Source organism: Terrapene carolina, unplaced genomic scaffold, assembly GCF_002925995.2.
Source record: "Terrapene carolina triunguis isolate 2854851 unplaced genomic scaffold, T_m_triunguis-2.0 Scaffold171, whole genome shotgun sequence".
Lineage (NCBI taxonomy): Eukaryota > Metazoa > Chordata > Testudines > Emydidae > Terrapene > Terrapene triunguis.
Genome location: NW_020664522.1, coordinates 3,393,333 through 3,412,144, shown reverse-complemented (window position 1 = coordinate 3,412,144; position 18,812 = coordinate 3,393,333). Strand labels below are relative to the sequence as shown.

General features: G+C 47.5%; 2 protein-coding genes across 4 annotated transcripts in view; one reads left to right on the top strand and one right to left on the bottom strand.

Moving 5' to 3' along the window:
- LOC112112912 (proline-rich protein 33-like) overlaps nt 1–18,812 on the top strand; it is a 28,511-nt gene that overhangs the window by 6,515 nt on the left and 3,184 nt on the right. The gene's annotated exons all lie outside the window — the stretch shown is intronic.
- The window catches only part of LSP1 (lymphocyte specific protein 1), a 71,573-nt gene continuing 60,813 nt past the window's right edge, over nt 8,053–18,812 (bottom strand). For 2 of the 3 annotated variants that reach the window (XM_024209032.3, XM_026653921.2), the window contains one exon: nt 8,053–9,578. The gene's annotated coding sequence lies outside the window, so the exon portion shown is untranslated. The remainder of the gene's footprint in view (nt 9,579–18,812) is intronic. The other variant, XM_026653922.2, reaches the window with a different exon arrangement.

Here is an 18,812-nt window from a genome sequence, read left to right as displayed (position 1 = left end):
ACCTGATAGTAGGTCTTCATGCTACGTTTAGCCAATGGAACTTTCCATCTGTCAAAGAGGATGTTTTATTTAGAAGCACTAATCTCCCAGATTCATTTGGAACTATAAATATCAAGAAGTCACCGGTTCCCTTTCCATACAATGTTTTAGTAACTTACCTGCCATCTCAAACTCTGAAGGCCCAAAGAAAAATTAGCACTCAGCCATCTGTAGTCTTGAAACAAGGGTGGTCCATTAATTTTGTTAATTGAAACCACTGCCACTATGGGCCCAGCTAACAAGTGATGGAGGCAAGAGATAGCCAAGGTGAGTATCAATGATAAATGCAAGTTCATTAGATTAATTTTTGTTCCCATTTGTTACAATAGGCTGATGCGCCGTGATTCATTTATTCACTTTGTTGCTTCATGGTTTGATATAGATAATTGTATTAAGATATAGTGGCAATAACTTCAAAGGATGTTGAAAAACTGGTGAAGGTTCAGAGAAGAACTACAAGACTGATTCATGGCCTGGAAAACACACCTTGCAATGAGTGATTTAAGAAGCTCAATCTATTTAGTTTATTTAATTTTTTTAAAAGGTCCAGAGGTGATCTTGGCAATTACAGGCCAGTAGGTCTAACTTCAGTACCAGGCAAATTGGTTAAAACTATAGACTTATAGACTTTAAGGCCAGAAGGGACCATCATGATCATCTAGTTCAGTGGTTTTTTAACTGTTTTTCTGGTGACCCAGTTGAAGAAAATTGTTGATGCCCGTGACCTAACAGAGCTGGGGATGAGGGGTTTAGGGTGTGGGAGGGGCTCAGGGCTGGGGCAGAGGGTTGGGGTGCTGTAGGGGGTCAGGGATCTGGGCTGGTGGTACAGGCTGGGGGGGGTCAGGGATGAGGGGTTTGGAGTGCAGGAGGGAGCTCCAGGTTGTGGGGGGCTCAGGGCTGGGGCAGGGGATTGGGGCACGGGGTTACCTTGACCGGCTCCCAGTCAGCAGCGCAGCAGGGGTACTAAGGCAGGCTTCCTGCCTATCCTGGAACCACACTGTGCCCCAAAAGCGGCCAGCAGAAGGTCCAGCTCCTAGGCAGAGGTGCACAAGCAGCTCCATGCAGCTCTCATCCGCAGGCACCGCCCCCTTTCCCCCAGCTACCGGCCAATGGGAGTGTGGAGCCTGTGCTCGGGGTGGGGGCAGCACGCAGAGCCTCATGGCCCCCCTGCCTAGGAGCCGGACCTGCTGCTGGTCACTTCCAGGGTGCAGCATGATGTCAGAACAGGTAGGAGCTAGCCTGCCTTCGCCGGGCAGCACCGCCAACAGGACTTTTAACGGCCCTATCAGTGGTGCTGACCAGAGCCGCCGCGACCCAGTGCCTTACATTCCACGACTCGGTACTGGGTCGCAACCCGCAGTTTGAAAATCACTGATCTAGTCTGACCTCCTGCACATTGCAGGCCACAGAACCTCACCCACCCGCTCCTGAAATAGACCCCTAACCTCTGGCTGAGTTATTGAAGTCCTCAAATCATGATTTAAAGACTTCAAGTTACAGAGAATCCGCCATTTACACTAGTTTAAAGCTGCAAGTGACCCAGGTGGGCCCCATGCTGCAGAGAAAAGCAAAAAAACCCAGGATCTCTGCCAGTCTGACCTGAGAGAAAATTCCCTCCTGATCTGAAATATGCCAATCAGTTAGACCCTGAACATGTGAGCAAGACCCACCAGCCAGACACCTGGGAAAGAATTCGCTGTAGTAACTCAGAGCCTTTCCCATCTTGCGTCCCATCACTGGCCATTGACGATATTTTGCAGCTCTTAGTCGCAGATCGGCTACACGCCATTGTAAGCAGTAAAGAACAGACTTATCAGACATATAGATGAACACGATTTGTTGAAGAAGAGTCAAAACGGCTTTTGTAAAGGGAAATCATGCCTCACAAATCTATTAGAATTCATTGAGGCGGGGGGGGAGAGTCAACAAACACGTGGACAAGGGTGATCCAGTAGATTTAGACTTTCAGAAATCCTTTGAAAAGGTCCTTAAGCAAAGTAAGCAGTCATGAGATAAGAGGGAAAGTCCACCCATGGATCAATAACTGGTTAAAAGACAGGAAACAAAGGGTAAAAATAAATGGTCAGTTTTCAGAACGGAGAGAGGTAAATAGTGGTGTACCCTATGGATGTGTACTGAGACCAGTGTTGTTCAACATATTCATAAATCTGGAAAAAGGGGTAAATAGTAAAGTATTTGCAGACGATTCAAAATTACTGAAGATAGTTAAGGCTAAAGCAGACTGGGAAGAGTTAAAAAGGGGATCTCACAAAACTCAGTGACTGGACAAAAAAAATGGCAGATGAAATTAAATGGTGAAAAATGCAAAGTAACGTACATTAGAAAAAATAATCCCAACTATATATAAAAAACAATGGGGTCTAAATTAGGTGTTAACACTCAAAGTTCTTGGAGTCATTGTGGATAGTTCTCTGCAAACGTCTTCTCAATGTGCAGCAGCAGTCAAAAAAACTAACAGAATGTTAGGAACCATTAGGAAAGGGATAGATAAGACACTAAATATCATAATTTAACTCTATATAAATCCATGGTATGCCTACACCTTGAATACTGCATGCAGTTCTGGTCACTCCATCTAAAAAAAGATAAATTAGAATCGGGGAAAAAGTACAGAGAACAACAACAAAAATTATTAAGGGTATGAAACAGCTTCCATATGAGGAGAGATTAAAAAGATTGGGACTTTTCAGTTTGGAAGAAAGACGACGAAGGGGGGGGGAATAAGATAGAGATCATGAATGGTGTGAAGAAAGTGAGTGTTATTTACTCCTTCACATAACACAAGAACCAGGGGCCACCCAGTGAAATTAATAGGCAGCAGATTTAAAACAAACAAAAGGAAATACTTCATACAATGCATGGTCAACCTGTGAAACTCATTGCCAGGGGATGTTGTGAAGGCCAAAACTGTAACAGGGGTCCAAAAAGAATTAGATAAATTCATGGAGGATAGATCCATCAATAGCTATTAGCCAAGATGGTTAGGGATGCAACCCCATGTTCTGGGTGTCCCTAGCCTCTGACTTCCAGGAGCTGGAAATGGATGACAGAGGAAGGATCACTCAGTGATTGCTTGTTCTGTTCATTCCCTCTGAAGCACCAGCCATTGGCCTCTGTCAAAAGGCAGGACACTGGGCTAGATGGACCATTGCTCTGACCCAGAATCTCCGTTCTTATATAAGACACTATTAAGAAGAAACTCGATCACAGTCTATGAGTTCCCACACTGGGAGAAGATCTCTGATATTAGAGGGCTTTTTAATATAGCAGATAAAGGTGTTACGAGATCCACCAGCTGGAAGTTGAAGTCAAGCTGAAATTCAAAATGGAAATACAATGACTTACGTTTGTAATAATGAAGGTAATTAACCAGTGAATGTGGTAAATGCTCCAACACTTGGTGTCTTTAAATAAAAGTTGGATGTCTTTCCCAAAGATATACTCTAGTTCAACCATAAGTTATTGGACTCAATGCAAGAATCACAGGGTGAAACTCTATGGCCTGTGTTAAGCAGGTAGTCATATAAGATACTTGTAGCCTTAAAATCCATGAGCCAGATCCTCAGCATAGGTCTATTTACTTCAATGAAGCTATGCTGATTTATATCAGCTGAAGATCTGGCTCTGTGCATCTATAAATTGATCACCACAACCCAGTGTTAAGCATGAATTCCAAGCGAGCTACAGGAAGAATGCTAGATCCAATTTCTAAAACATCGTCCTATGTAAACCAGAGATGAGGAGCACAAGTTGAAGGATCAGCAGTGGAATAGCCATTCAGGGGTATTCTCACATTCCAGCCAGTGCTGAGTGACTGGCAAACTTCCAGCAATCTTGATGTTTCAGTTTGGAATGGAAAGGTCACATACTTGTCTGAAGCTTATCCAAACTTCTTTGGTGTAGAAGTCAGACTTGAAACTTGCAAGGGATGCTTTATTCAAACTGGGCCTAATCCTGTTCCCACTGAAGTCAATGCCATAACGGTCTTAAATCTTGGACTTGACGCTTAATAGTTGCTGGTTTTATTAAAACCAGAAATAACAGAGAGACTTCATTACTGCTACTTCTGGACAAAACCTGGCAGTGCAGAGTTACGCAACATTAAGAAGATGGACATTAACTAGAATTACCCAAGGTTTTTACAAACCTCATAAAACATCTGATTACACTGTGGGATGAAGAGTTGTTTTCATTCTTGTGTAATCTGTAACCATTCATGCATGCATGCCAGAGACCTGGATTGGAGTGACAAGTTTTCCCTCTGTCTTTTACCCCGTTATTTAAAGAAAGAAAAATAGACTTTAAACTGTTTAGCATTGCAAATCCTCCATCACTTGGAGTTTTTAAACAAAGATTGGATGTCTTTCTGAAAGATACGCTCCAGCTCAACCACAGCACAACTATTCAAACAACCTTTAGTGAACTCAAGGCAAGAGTCACTGGGTGAAGTTCTAAACCCTGTGTAATCCAGGTGGTCAGACTAGATGACAGTGGTCTCTTCTAGCCTTAAAAAAAAAAACTATGAATTCTTTATTATATATATTTTTGGCCAATGTCAGACCCACTCTTTATACAGCTAGGAGGAAAAAAGTTTATTCCAGTGATGGTACTTAGATTCTTAGACCGAACAAAAGAGGATGATACGTCAGTATACTTGCTCTGAGAGTTTTCAAAACACTTATCCAGTACTAGTCCATTATCTGTGGGAGTTCCACTAATATTTCCAAGGAGGAAAACCTGACATTCAGACCAGATTTTCAGACACCAGCTTCCATTTCCAGAGGGTACAAGTGCAATTTTTTTTTTAAATCAACAACCCCACAATTAAATTAACTTCAAAATCTACCTAATTCCTCTGCTTTTAGCTGTTCACTAATAGCCTGAGCCAAAGCTCAGTGAAGTCCGTGGGAATCTGACCGTTTCAAGGGGCTTTCAGTCAGACTCTTCACTATGTAAATTGTGGGCACACATACGTGCAGTCACAAAACTGCACCTACAATTTTACAGCTAGAAACAGAAGCTAGTTGAAATCCAGCCTTCAGTCTTTAAGCAGAGCAAGCCCTGGAAATAGTGAATACTTGAGGATTTTCTCAAATTCTTTTCATCAGCTTTTTAGTCTATCATTTTAAACACTGCTGTAAAGGCTGAAACTAAAACACATTTCAGTACAATTTTTAATCACACACACTTGTTATTTTAGCATTGCTCACCAAAAGTGCTAGATGTGTTTCAAGACAGCGGCACTGAAGTGGGTGTGTTTTAGTAAAAGAAGTGATCAGTCTCCTTTTCATTACACTCACCGGCTCAGTCCAGAGTTCAGATCTGGAGGTCTCACATTCCAGGTGTGGCATTCAGAGCCTAGGGTTTGATTCAAGCCTCACCTGACAGCATTCCAGGGGAATCTTGCTTGGAAATGTTAAAGCAGCACAAGAGGAGGAAGGATGGTCTTGCAGTTAAGGCACTGGACTAAGACCCGAGCCATCTCAGTTCAGCTCCCAGCATAGATTGCCCGCATGACTTCAAGAAAGGCAGTTCAGCTGTGCCTCGGTTTCCCCTTATAAAAAGGAGATACTACTCTGCTACATCACCAGGGTCATTAGGATGAATTCATTAATGTCTGAGAGGATCTCAGCTGCTACAGTGACCAAGGCTATATCAACATCTAGCTAGATGGGGAGCAGTTTCATTTTATGGAACAGAGGTACATGCGACAGAAGGGCCCATTCTGTCACCTTTACTCCAATAGAAGTCAGTGGGGACCAGTCCACAGCAGCTGGAGCCTCTGGCCCTTTAATTTGCCCCTGAGTCCCCGGGGCTCCCAGTCACCTCTGCAGCTGGTAGCTCTGGGGTGATTTAAAGGCCCTGGGGCTCCCTGCCTCTTCCGGTTGAGGCCCCGCCCCCACTCAGGACTCTGGCATACCGGTAAGTCCTTTAAGTTACTTTCACCCCTGGGGAGGGGGATTGTGTGCAAGGGTGAGATGTGAGGAGGAGAGTGCAGAGAGTGTTTCCCACTCTGCTTCCATTCACTCGCTACTGTACAGGTCTGGTAGCCTTAGGCAGCTTCTTGGGCCTCGCTGAGTTTCACATCAGGATCACATAGAACATTATAGGCCCCCCACATCTGCCTTCAAGTCCTTTGCCTACTTCTCAGTGACCTTGGGAGCTGGCTTCCACCACTACCAATGCTAGCTGCATATCCATACTGCAGCCCCGGGGAGAGGAGTTCCAGCGAGTATGAAAGTTAAATGAAGTACGGAAAAATTCCCAGTTTCAGGTAGTTCCTGAAAGCAACCAGAGAGTATTCAAGCCCAGTTTCTCCTGGATCTTCTTTCTCCCTCCCCATCACTAGAGATAGAAATGCTCCAGAGGAAGTGTAACACACTTTCTGGGTGTGGTGTTCTGTCCCATCTGGTGGCACCAAGCCCACTTAGAGAGCAAGAGAGATAAAATGCCCCACTTGTAATGCCAACAGACCCCGGTCGTCAGCAGGCAGGATCAAACCTGGGGCCTGTGGAGCTGAGTGCATGAGCTTCTACCACATGAACTAAAGGCCAGTTGGCTTTTAGCTCATGCCCTAGAGGCTCATGCACTAAGCTACAGAGTTCCCCTGTTCGATCCTGCCTGCTGACAACTGGGGTCTGTTGGCATTATAAGTGGGCCAGAACACCACACCCAAAAGGTGTGTGGGTTACAGAAGCAGCTATGAAGTTTGTTCGTTCCTCCATTGAAGCCAGCACCTTGACCATGATAGTTGTTTCTACTGAGACCAGTTGTGACTTGAATCTGGGCCATGGAGTCTTGGGTCAGAGGGGTAATTGGGCACTAACTTCCAATGATCCCAGTGACCGTTCGTACCTTTGTGAATCTGGGCCCAAGTGTGTGGGAGGGAAGGTGAATATGCCAGAGTGTAAGTCTTGCTAAAGAGAGCCCACGTCACACAGATCTTTCAGAGTTTTGCTATGAAATCCATGGTTCTGGCACATAAAAGATGTCTCCCTGCTTCCCTACCACTCCAAAATAGAATTGAATGTTGGGCAAGGTGCCAGCTTGAGATTCCTAGAGATAAGTTCAGTGCTCTGATGAAAGCAGCATCTTAATGCCAAGCTTTATTAAAAGGATAAGGGTGTGTCAGGGCAGAGGCAGTCCCTTCTCCAGATTAAAAAAAGTTTTGGCTAAGACAATGCTGGAAAGACTTCTAGTTTCAGGCTTCTATGGAGGTACTGCAAACAGAGAACATAACTGAAGAGAAGACTGGCCTTTTTCCAACCATTATTGGATAGCATAGGTAAGGATAGCACTGCACGGCTTCTGCCTGTACATTCAGAGGATGGTACAGAAACTGCCAGGGAGGTAGGACTGCTAAGGCCGATTAGCTTTGGCATAGTGGCCTGTGTAGTGGGTTTGGCAACATGGTCTTCAGATGGTTCCAAATACTGACAGCCAGGGCATTTACCTATACCAGCCTCATTCTGTCCTTCAGTGCTGCTTTGGCTTCCTGTGAAGTGATGCCACCAGTACACTAAACCTAGAGCTGGGTGCGCAACATTTTCCAAAATTAGATTTACACAGTTAAATTTCTGCATTTCAGCCAAAGAACTGATCATGACCATCTCTATGGACTGAGAACCAGCTTTGCTTTCTGCTCCTTCTAGAGGTCTCATTTTTAAGAAAGCAATTTTCTATGCTACAGCCACAGTCTTTTATCCACTCCCTAAATGGGATCTGATCATTTACAGATCATTTTACTCACCCGATTCCCCATTACCAGTGAAAGTCAGAAATGCTCCTACCACAGAAAACTTTAAGTGGCAGGATCTTTTCCTAAACCCACTAGTATTTGCTGGGCTTCTGCTCTCTTCATTTCAGAGAACCTGGGAAATTTTGCTTCTCCCAACATGTTGCTGTAGCCGGGCAGGTGGAGACTTTGGAAACAACTTTGTTGTATGAACTGGACCATTTTGACCATTAGTGAAACCCTCAGAGCCACAATTGTTACAATATCTTCCTCAGACATTTTATTAAATGCTCACACACAAAAAATAAATCCAGGACAGAATCAATTAAAGCAGAAAGCAAACTGAGGGATGAGAGAGGCCCCATAAGGCAGGGGTTCCTATCTGAGGAGAACAGAAGCAAGCTGCAGGGGGAAGAACAGAAACATTTTTAATGAGAGGAGATCAGGGATGTGCCAAAGACTGTGGGCTAGAGGACATGAAGGAATTGACAAATTGACCCAGGAGAGTTAGTTTGCAGGGACTGGGAGCAAACCAAATCCTGTCTGTTACTGTGGAGGTCTGAGGTTTACTAATCTCCAGGGGCACTCCCCATCCCTACAACAAGCCCCTACCTCCCCAGAACACCCTTCTACCTAGGCAGCTCCAATGGGTGAAGAAAAGTGGTGAAGATTGCTGGTTTCCAAGCTGCACCAACACAGTCCACACACAGGAGCACTGGCCAAGGTTTGCTGATGCACTTTAATGGGAATATTCACACCGCTCCACTGGGGCTCATGTTAAAAAGATTAGCTCAGTGGGTTTGAGTATGTAGCAAATGGAAAAGGAACCCTCAGACTCATCAGCGGAGATCAAAAGGCAAGAGCTACTGCATGGGCTCAAACCCCAAGTCTGAGCTGCCACTAGTCACATGGGACAGTCAGTCTGGAACAGACTGGCACTGATTGACAGGTGAAGGGACCACCTCGGTATGGAAACAGCTGTAGAATTAGAAAAGTCTGGATTGGAATCTTGTATTCAACTGGAATAGACTAATCTGGCCTAGACATCCACACAAAGGCAGAGGAGAGGGTCAGTCATATAGGTTTTCCCCACCTCGTATTAAAGTTCACAGCAGAAGAGGCACAGGCGAAAAGATGGAAAAACAAAACAGGAGGTAAGTTTTCCCCACTTACAGAAGAACATGGTGGTTCTTTGATACATACGACATGGTCTAGGTTGCCAATACAGTTGTGGCTCCACCAGATTATGGAGGCCTGAGTAGAGGTGGTTCTAAGAATCAGTCCACCAACCTTCTCTGTTGAGCATTCCCCCTGCTTCCCCACTACACCCATTAATCTTTTTCTGTTCAGCTTTATCCCTCCTACTCCCAAAGAGTTAGTAGCTGGAGGTTTCTCATTGGTTATTGAGACACCTTCTACCCCCTGCTTGATTAGGCAAGTTGGCAGATCCTTCTCCTTGTATGTTCGAGAGATTAGAGAGGGCCAAAGTGCCTCCCATCTCCAGCATGGAAACAGAAGGGCCCAGAGGAGCCAAATACAAAACAGCAAAGAGTCATTTAGAAAGTTAAAGTGAGGAACAATAGCCAGCTGATTATGTTCCTTTCATCCACATGAAAGCAGCGTGGGGTGATGCTCCCACCCGAGGATACAGCCAGGCTGTTCTGGAGCAAAGAGAAGTTGCCCACCAGGGACTGGGAGAAAGACATCCTTCAGTGATCTCCCTTATAGCAGAGGAAGCATCAGCGTTGAGTACAGGGTTGCATCTAGCCAGGACCAAGCTCTGCTGTAAAAGAAAAACAGAACAAAGGACAAACTTACTATAGTAGATAGTGAGAGTGATCATCTGGGCTACAGTCAGCCAGCCCAAGATGCTTCCTCCCCCGTGTATCTTGAGTGTTCCTCCTGGGTTTACAGCCCCTATACCCTGGCTCAGCCAGTGTACAGGAGCTGCTTGCAACCCAAAATGGGAGCCTAGAACATCTGAGAAGACATCAAAATCACTCTCAAGGCCTCTGGATTCTGCTGCTCTGTTACTGTGACACGAGGCGATCAGCAACAGGCAGGAGACCATACACAGCAGCAAGGGTATGGAACAGGTCATGTTACCCTGGCAGAGAGAGATGCATTTCAGTGCAGTCATCTCGTCCCTAGGAGTCGTTTAGGCCTGGTCTACACTAGGCTTTTATGTCGACTTTAGCGCCGTTATATCGAATTAACCCTGCACCCGTCCACACCAGGAAGCCATTTAGTTCGACATAAAGCTCTCTTTAAATCGATTTCTGTAATCCTCCCCAACGAGAGGATTAGCGCTAAATTCGACATGGCCATATCGAATTAGGCTAGGTGTGGATGGAAATCGACGGTAATAGCTCCGGGAGCTATCCCACAGTGCACCACTCTGTTGACGCTCTGGACAGCAGTCCGAGCTCGGATGCTCTGACCAGCCACACCCCCGGGAAAATTTGAATTCATTTTCATTTTCCTGTCTGGGCAGTTTGAATCTCAGTTCCTCTTTGGACATCGAGGGGAGCTCAGCAGCAGTGGCAACTATGCAGAGCTCTCCAGCAGAGATGGCCGTGCAATCTAATAGAAAGAGGGCCCCAGCATGGACTGATCGGGAAGTCTTGGATCTCATCGCAGTGTGGGGCGATGAGTCCGTGCTTTCAGAGCTGCGCTCCAAAAGAAGGAATGCTAAGATCTACGAGAAGATCTCCAAAGCCATGGCAGAGAGAGGCTACAGCCGGGATGCAACGCAGTGCCGCGTGAAAATCAAGGAGCTGAGACAAGGCTACCAAAAAACCAAAGAGGCTAACGGACGCTCCGGATCCCAGCCCCACACATCCCATTTCTACGAGGCACTGCATTCCATCCTGGGAGCGGCCGCCACCACTACCCCACCCCTGACCGTGGACTCCGAGGATGGGATATTGTCCGCGGCCGGTTCCTCGTCGGACATGTTAGCGGACGGGGAAGATGAAGAGGACGAGGCAGTCGACAGCGCTGGCACCGCTGATTTCCCCGACAGCCAGGAGCTCTTCATCACCCTTACCGAGATCCCGTACCAACCGTCCCCATCCCTTACCCCGGACACAGAATCAGGGGAAGGATCAAGCAGTAAGTGCTGTAAACATGTAAACATTTATTTAAAACAGAACGGTAATATTTATACTATTAACAATGTATATTTATAAAAGTGCTGTAAACTAGTAAAAAAATAATCAGGTACAAAACAGGAATATTTACAAAGGTAACAAATGGGTTTTCATGATTTCTCTGTCTTAGGCTCTTCTCAATTTAGTCCCAAGTATTTTAAAAAAATTTCACAATGTCCGCAACTACATGATTCCCAGGCCCAAGACGCTCCACTCCAAAGTCCCAGTGCACCTACGCGAAAATCCGGTCAATGTGGCCGGGGATCGACGAGAAATCCTCGTAGGAGAACTCCTCGTAGGTCTCGTGGAGGTAGAGCTCAAGCCTGTTGATCAGGTTCCGGGGTAGGGCGATCTTAGTGGGCCCTCCGTGGTAGCAGACATGTCCCCTCCACGCCACAATCAAGTACTCCGGGATCATCGCACGACATAGCATGGCGGCATACGGCCCCGGTTTCTGCATGCTTTCCCGCAGCATGCGTTCTCTCTGGGTGTCCGGGATCCTCAGGAGGGTGATGTCGCTCATGACGCCCTGCTTTGAATTAGGGAGGGGAATGTTAGTATTGGGACTGCTTTACAGCCACGCAGTGGAGGGAGAGGGGCAGCATACAGGGATCTTTCCCTGGGACAGCCGCGAGGGGGTGGGACAGGGGCAGAGTTGATGCTGCCCTGATTGCTGGCAGCAGAGACTGGCATTGCTTTCAATGTGAAAGGAGGCCAGTGCTACTGCTGGAGTTTTAAGCAGCCACAAGTCTGCGGCTTACCATTATTGCCCGCTCCAGAAGTTCAGGTCTCCAGCCACAGTTCTCTGAACACTCCAAGACCTCCGCAAGTCCACAGGCACTGAAGGCGACGGCCGAAAATTCGACCTTGTCCTGAGTGCGCATGTGAGAGGTTCAGTGCATGGTCTTGTTCACAGAGAAAGACTAGGTTCTTTGTATACAATTTCATTTATCGGTCTCAGGAATTCACTCCCTTTTTAAAATTCACACAGACACATCTGCGACTGTCTCCCAACCCAGCCTGTCAGCACACTCCCAGAGGCTAGCGCAGATTAGGCGGAGGAAGAAGAAGACGCGTGAAGACATGTTCTCAGAACTAATGGGCTGCTCCCGAGCCCAGGCAGCCCAGCAGACACAGTGGAGGGAGAACTTGTCACAAATGCACCGAGCAGTCATGGAACGGGAGGAGAGGTGGCGTCAGGAGGACCAACAGGCTACTGAAAAGCTGCTTGGACTAATGAGGGAGCAAACGGACACGCTCCGGCGCCTTGTGGATGTTCTGCAAGACCGGAGGCAGGAGGACAGAGCCCCGCTGCAGTCTATCTGTAACCGCCCTCACCCGCCACCAAGTCCCACACCACCCTCACCCAAAGTCCAAAGAAGGAGGGGCGGCAAGGGCCGTTAAAACTTTCAGTCAACCCCTGCAGACTGCTCTAGCAGTAGAAGGCTGACATTCCCCAAAATTTCATAAGTCCTTTCCTACCCACCTCACACAAGCCCCCGTCCAAGTTTCACCCCCCACGTTTCATGTCTGGTTCGCAATAAAATGTTTGTTTCTGTTCATTACTGTTTCAGTCAGGTTCTTTTGAGGGAGAGTCTGTCTGGAGGGGGGGAAGGGGCTTGGTAATTGGACAGGACAGTGACCTTTAGCAGGGTACAGAGGCGGTGTCAGGTCCAGCATCAGGACACATACACAGTGCAGTCACTGGTTACCCTGGTCAGTCTGGGAGGTGTTTTTCATGTTCTAGGGGGAGGGCAGTTACAGATCTTATGCAGCGGTCCTTATCCTGGCTCACAGATCCACGCAGCAGGGGATCTGTAACCCTACCCCCCCTGCCAGAAAGTCACATAGCCGACACATACACACAGTCCCACCCAGGAGTGCTGGCAGGCTCCATTGAAATAACCAGTCCACCAGTGCGGAGCCTGTCATTCCGGGAGTTTAGAAGCATCATTTGCATCAGAACACTAAACCCGCCCCCCGCCACAGTCTGCGTCCCCGGTTTAAAATATTCCCGCGAAAACAGCAATACAGACAACGGTGTTCATTAACAAAATCGAAATGATTTTATTTTTTGGGAAGGGGAAGGGGGTGAAGGGGGTATGTAACTGGAGAGGATAGTCAAAATGGACTGGGTAAAGAAACGGGGGCAGGTTCAGCTTTTCTGTCCACAAACTGAAAAGTCACTGGTTGCCCTGCTCACTCAGGAACCTAGCTTTCAAAGCCTCCCGGATGCACAGGGCGTCCCGCTGGGATCTTCTAATGGCCCGGCTGTCTGGCTGGACGTAATCAGCAGCCAGGCTATTTGCCTCTAGCTCCCACCCCGCCATAAAGGTCTCCCCCTTGCTCTCACACAGATTGTGGAGCACACAGCAAGCTGCAATAACGATGGGGATATTGGTTTCACTGAGATCACAGCGAGTGAGTAAGCTTCTCCATCTCCCTTTGAGACGGCCAAAAGCACACTCCACCACCATTCTGCACTTGCTCAGCCGGTAGTTGAAGAGTTCTTTTTCTGTGTCCAGGGCGCCAGTATAGGGCTTCATGAGCCAGGGCATTAGCGGGTAGGCTGGGTCCCCGAGGATGACTGTAGGCATCTCCACATCCCCAAGAGTTATTTTGTGGTCTGGGAAGTAAATACCTTCCTGCAGCCGTCTAAACAGACCAGAGTTCCTGAACACGCGAGCGTCATGAACCTTGCCCGGCCATCCGACGTAGATGTTTGTAAACCGTCCCCGATGGTCCACCAGTGCTTGCAGCACCATTGAAAAGTAGCCCTTTCTATTGATGTACTGGCTGGCCTGGTGGTCCGGTCCCAGGATAGGGATGTGAGTCCCATCGATAGCCCCACCGCAGTTTGGGAATCCCATCGCGGCAAAGCCATCTATGATGACCTGCGCGTTTCCCAGGGTCACTACCTTTGGGAGCAGTACCTTGACGATTGCCTTGGCTACTTGCATGACAACAACCCCCACGGTAGATTTGCCCACACCAAAGTGGTTCGCGACTGACCGGTAGCTGTCCGGCGTTGCAAGCTTCCAGAGGGCTATGGCCACTCGCTTCTGGACAGTGAGGGCTGCTCGCATGCGGGTGTCCTTGCGCTTCAGGGCAGGGGACAGCAACTCACAAAGTTCGAGGAAAGTCCCCTTCCGCATGCGAAAGTTTCGCAGCCACTGGGATTCATCCCAGACCTGAAGCACTATACGGTCCCACCATTCCGTGCTTGTTTCCCGGGCCCAGAATCGCCGTTCAACAAAATCCACATGCCCCATTGCCAACGTCATGTCCTGGGCGCTGGGGCTCGTGGTTTCTGACAGCTCTGTGCCACTCTCCGACTTCAGGCTCTCACGGCGGTGCCGTAGCCTCCTCGCCCGATTTCTCTGCATCTGCCTCAGGGAAAGGTGTATGATAAGCTGCGAGGTGTTGAGAACGGCCACAAGTGCAGCGATGGTCGCAGCGTGATCCATGATCGCAGTGCTGTGGCGTCCGCGCTGTCACTGACCAGAAAAGTGCGCGAACTGATTTCCCGCCGGCGCTTTCATGGAGGGAGGGAGGGCGTTAGTGACGGACGGATGACGACAAATTTTTTTTACCCAGAAGGCATTGGCGGCTCGACCCAGAATTCCGATGGGCAGCGGGGACTGCGGGAACTGTGGGATAGCTGCCCACAGTGCACCGCTTCCAATATCGACGCTCGCCCCGTTAGTGTGGACTCACAAAGTCGAATTACTGTCCTTAGTGTGTCCTTAGTGTGGACACACACGTTCGACTTTGCAATATCGATTCCACATATTCGATTTAAGTAAAATCGAATTACCCTCGTAGTGTAGACATACCCTTAGATGCTAGAGGTGATGCTGCCCCAGTCTTCCCCTCTGAGCCCAAGAAAAATACTAAAGCAAAGCTTTCCCTTAGTGACCAGCTGCAGCAACACAAGTATCAAGTTCCCTTATCTCATTCTTCCGCAAAGAACAGCTGATTCTGTGCAGTCATTCCAGCATCCCAAATTACTTCTCCATCTTGAAGTTAATGACTCTTCCACACGGATACTTCCCCTGTTTAAAGGTCAAACTAGAGTCTAGGTTTGATTAAAGCTTCTCTAAGCACAGTAGAACAGCATAAGAGGGATCCCAAGACCAGGCAGGTTTCAGGTTGTGCATCAGCATGAAGTACACACTTAACACTAAGAATCCCATGGACTGTGTCTCAATTTCACTTGCTTTTCCTGAAGCGTCACAGGCTATTTGGGTTCTTTGAGCAGTTCATTCCCCCTCAGTTTTATAATGAATCCTTTTAAATATCCACTGCAGTCAATAAGACCAAACAAAGCAATGCATCTTTCTTTGCTCTCCTATTGTTCCAATACACAGCGGGGGGGGGAGGTAGATCTCATGACACAAACATGTTGTCGTCCCCCGGCCCCCCAAAATCTATGAAACAAAGGCGGCAAATTTGAAAGTGATGAAAAAAATGTATCACTCCCATTCTGCCAGAATCCATCTGTGGACTCCATTGCCATGTGGTATCACTGAGACCAAGGATTTAGTGGGATTCAAAAAAAGAATTGGATATTTACATGGATAAACAAGAATATTCAGAGTTCTAATAGCAAGGATCTTTAAAAAAAAAATCAAGTGCATTGGAAGTGATATGAACCCAGATGCTTCAGTATATAAGCCAGCTTCTAACAATTGGGAGTAAGATTGTCACACTGGACTGATTACCTCCCACCTGCAGGGAACCTGGCACCTTCTTCTGAAACAGCTATAAGGATTAGACAGATACAGGACTAGATGAGGCACTGCTCTCATCCAGTGTAGCAATTCCTATGGACTAGACATCACTTTCGGGGGTTGAGGCATAGGGAAAGTCGTCAACTCTACCATGAGGTGTCACACTATTGGGAGGGAGGTGTGTTTCCACCTGCCTCCTTTTGCTTAGATCAGTTTGTTTTGTATAGCTACACAAAACAAAGGCTGGTGCCTCCCATATCCCTGTCCCCCTCCACTTCACAAGCCATTAAAAGCTAAAGTGGCATTTTGGTTCCTTTTCGGAGAGTGGTGATACTTGTGCCATTTATACAGCGATGCTTCAAACAAAGTTTTCTAGCTTCAGAGTCAGCGACTGGCACCAGGAAACGTAAGAGCCCCAAGTTAGTCTAAACAGCAAGAAATGCCTCTGTTTTTAGCACAGCAGGCAATATTTTAGCCAGCTAGAGTTCTGTCTACTGCTGGCCATAAGAAGATTTATATAAAAATCTAACGACCTACCCATGGCTACACTCCAGATATTCCCTAGATGTAGAGTGTGTTTTGCTCAAAGCAGGTTTAATGAAGGATGCCTAGGAGGTCCTACCTACATAAGAGACATTTGCAGTGGTGTAACTACATGGATACAAAAGGGGTGCAAACCTCTTATATAGTCTATGATTCCCCTGCTCACATACACATACAAGCAAGCTAGATTGAGCATAAATCGCAGCGTAGCCATGGTGGCATAGGTTGCAGCAGCAACGGCACAGCTGTGCGGAGTTTCAGGCAGATTTGTACACAGCACAGTTCAGCCAGACCTCCGCTGCCGCTACCCAATGCTCCTGCTGCTACACTGCTATTTACATGTACACAAACGAGGGAAATCACATCCCTAGCTCAGTGTAGATGTAGACAGATGCAGGACTCTGATGTGAAGTTGGGCATATGCTATTGCACCTCGCGCTAGTAAATTACCAAAGCCAACTGCACCAGAGTAAATCCACTTTACGCTGGTGCAGCATAGCTGAAGTAGGAGCTTATGCACTTGTAATTACAGCAATGTAGCTACACTCGTGCAAAGTTTAAGTCAGGCATTTTGAGGTCTTTCAGACCTCCAACCCTGGGGATGTGTGGTGGTTTGGTGTATGGAGGACTGTGTTGGAATTGCAAGCTATCACTTTAGGAGCTGGGAGAAGGCTTCCCTGATCTTGCATGCAGGTTACAGGGCTCCATAGCAAAGTGTTCCAGCAGGGTCCGCAGCCAGACAGTCTACGGGAAGGCGGAGCAAGTTGTACCTCTCTGCTGTAGGGAGCTGTGTCTCTGTTTCGGGGTTCTTGTATGTTCTGAATTCTAACAAAAGTAGTGTTCTGGTGGAACCTTCCAGCAGGAGAATCTGTTCTATCCAAGTTGTGTGTGTATGCTGTGAAACAACAGTGGGGAATGGGATTTCTAGCCCTCTTCGGTCAAATGAGTTTCACACGTAAGAACTGCTCTTGGAATAGAACTACGCCTAATTCTAACCTTTTAAGCAAAGTGATCAGCTGCTTCGAACTTCCAGCAGTTGCCATCTCACATACACAAGTCCCCTTCAAGGCTTCCTCACAAAATGCTGTGTGGCTTTCCGCATATGCGGGCACACACACACAAAGCAATTGCCTTTTGCCTATGCTGACAAGGCACCACACCCCTTACACCTAGGGTGACCAGATGTCCCGATTTTATAGGGACAGTCCCGATTTTTGGGTCTTTTTCTTATATAGGCTCCTATTACCCCCTACTCCCTGTCCCAATTTTTCATATTTGCTGTCTGGTCACCCTACTTACACCCTAGAGAACAGCCCCAGCTGTGCAGTGACAATATTTCCTGCTGAGATTCTGCTGGAATTAGGGTGGCAACTGGAGCCTGTGGGGAAGTAGAGAGCCTTTAACTTTAGATTTTGTTTTAGCCCTCCCTTTTCTCCACCACTCTGCCTGCCAGGAATTTCTGTAGCAAGCAAGCAAGCAAGCAAAAGGCCAGCCTCCCAGCAGGAGTAGTTAGCCAGTGCTGAAAGACAGATTGCAAAGGCAGCCAAAGGCTGTTTAAGCCTCATGTGCGTTGAAGTGGAAACATCTGTTCTACCAATCAAAGGGTTTTGCTCAGAGTAGTTTACAAGTGAACTAAAGCTTGCACCTCTAGAGACATTGATGCGGCATACTGCATCACCTTCCACAAGGGCCAGGACCAGGGGAGTTAGGACTCCGTGGCCCAAAACTAGAATTTTAGCTACCACAAACAAGAAGCTGGCATAAGCTTGGCAGTTGCCAAAAAGGAGCAGAGCACCTGACAGCCCCAATGAACGCTCCCAGCCTCCTCCCACTCATTCCTTCTTTCAGGACACTTGACACCATCCAGCAGTGGGAGTTGACGGATTCATTCACTTGTGCCTCACTTCTTAGCCAAGCCAGCTCAGCAACTGTGAAGCTGGCGATAACTGGAGGAAAAGTTTAATCTGTGACACTTGGGAGCTGAAGTCTGTGTCATGGAGCGATAGATGGAATAAGCCAGGTGGTCGCCCTCACTCCCTACCCCAGCATAGGCTTCCCACTCTTTGCTCAACTCCTGTGGCTGCCTCTGCTGGTAATCTCTACACAAAGCAGCAATAATCGGTCATGAAGAACTTCTTTTGTTTCTAGACAGGGTCACAGAAGTTGCAGCCCAGGGTGAGGATGGGAAGAGAGCTGGGGCAGTGGAGGTTCACCCAGTTTAGGGCATTGCCAGCCTCTGAGAGTGCCTGGGTGTAATCTAGGGGAAACTCAAAAGCAAGTTTTGTAGACATGGTTCCAGCTGCAGAGTTCAGACTGGGATTTCAGACAGCTCAGAGCAAGGGATCTTGTTTGATGCAGAGTTGAGGGAACTAGCAATACCATGTGACCTAAAGGCCAAATCAGGCTAATTTTTATTGCCAGGGTTGTGGGCAGGGCCGGCTCCAGGCACCAGCTTACCAAGCTTGGGGGGGCCACTTCGGAGAGGGGCGGCACGTCCAGCTATTCGGCGGACGGTCCCTCACTCCCGCTCGGAGCGAAGGATCTTCCGCCGAATTGCCGCCGCAGATCGCAATCGCGGCTTTTTTTTTT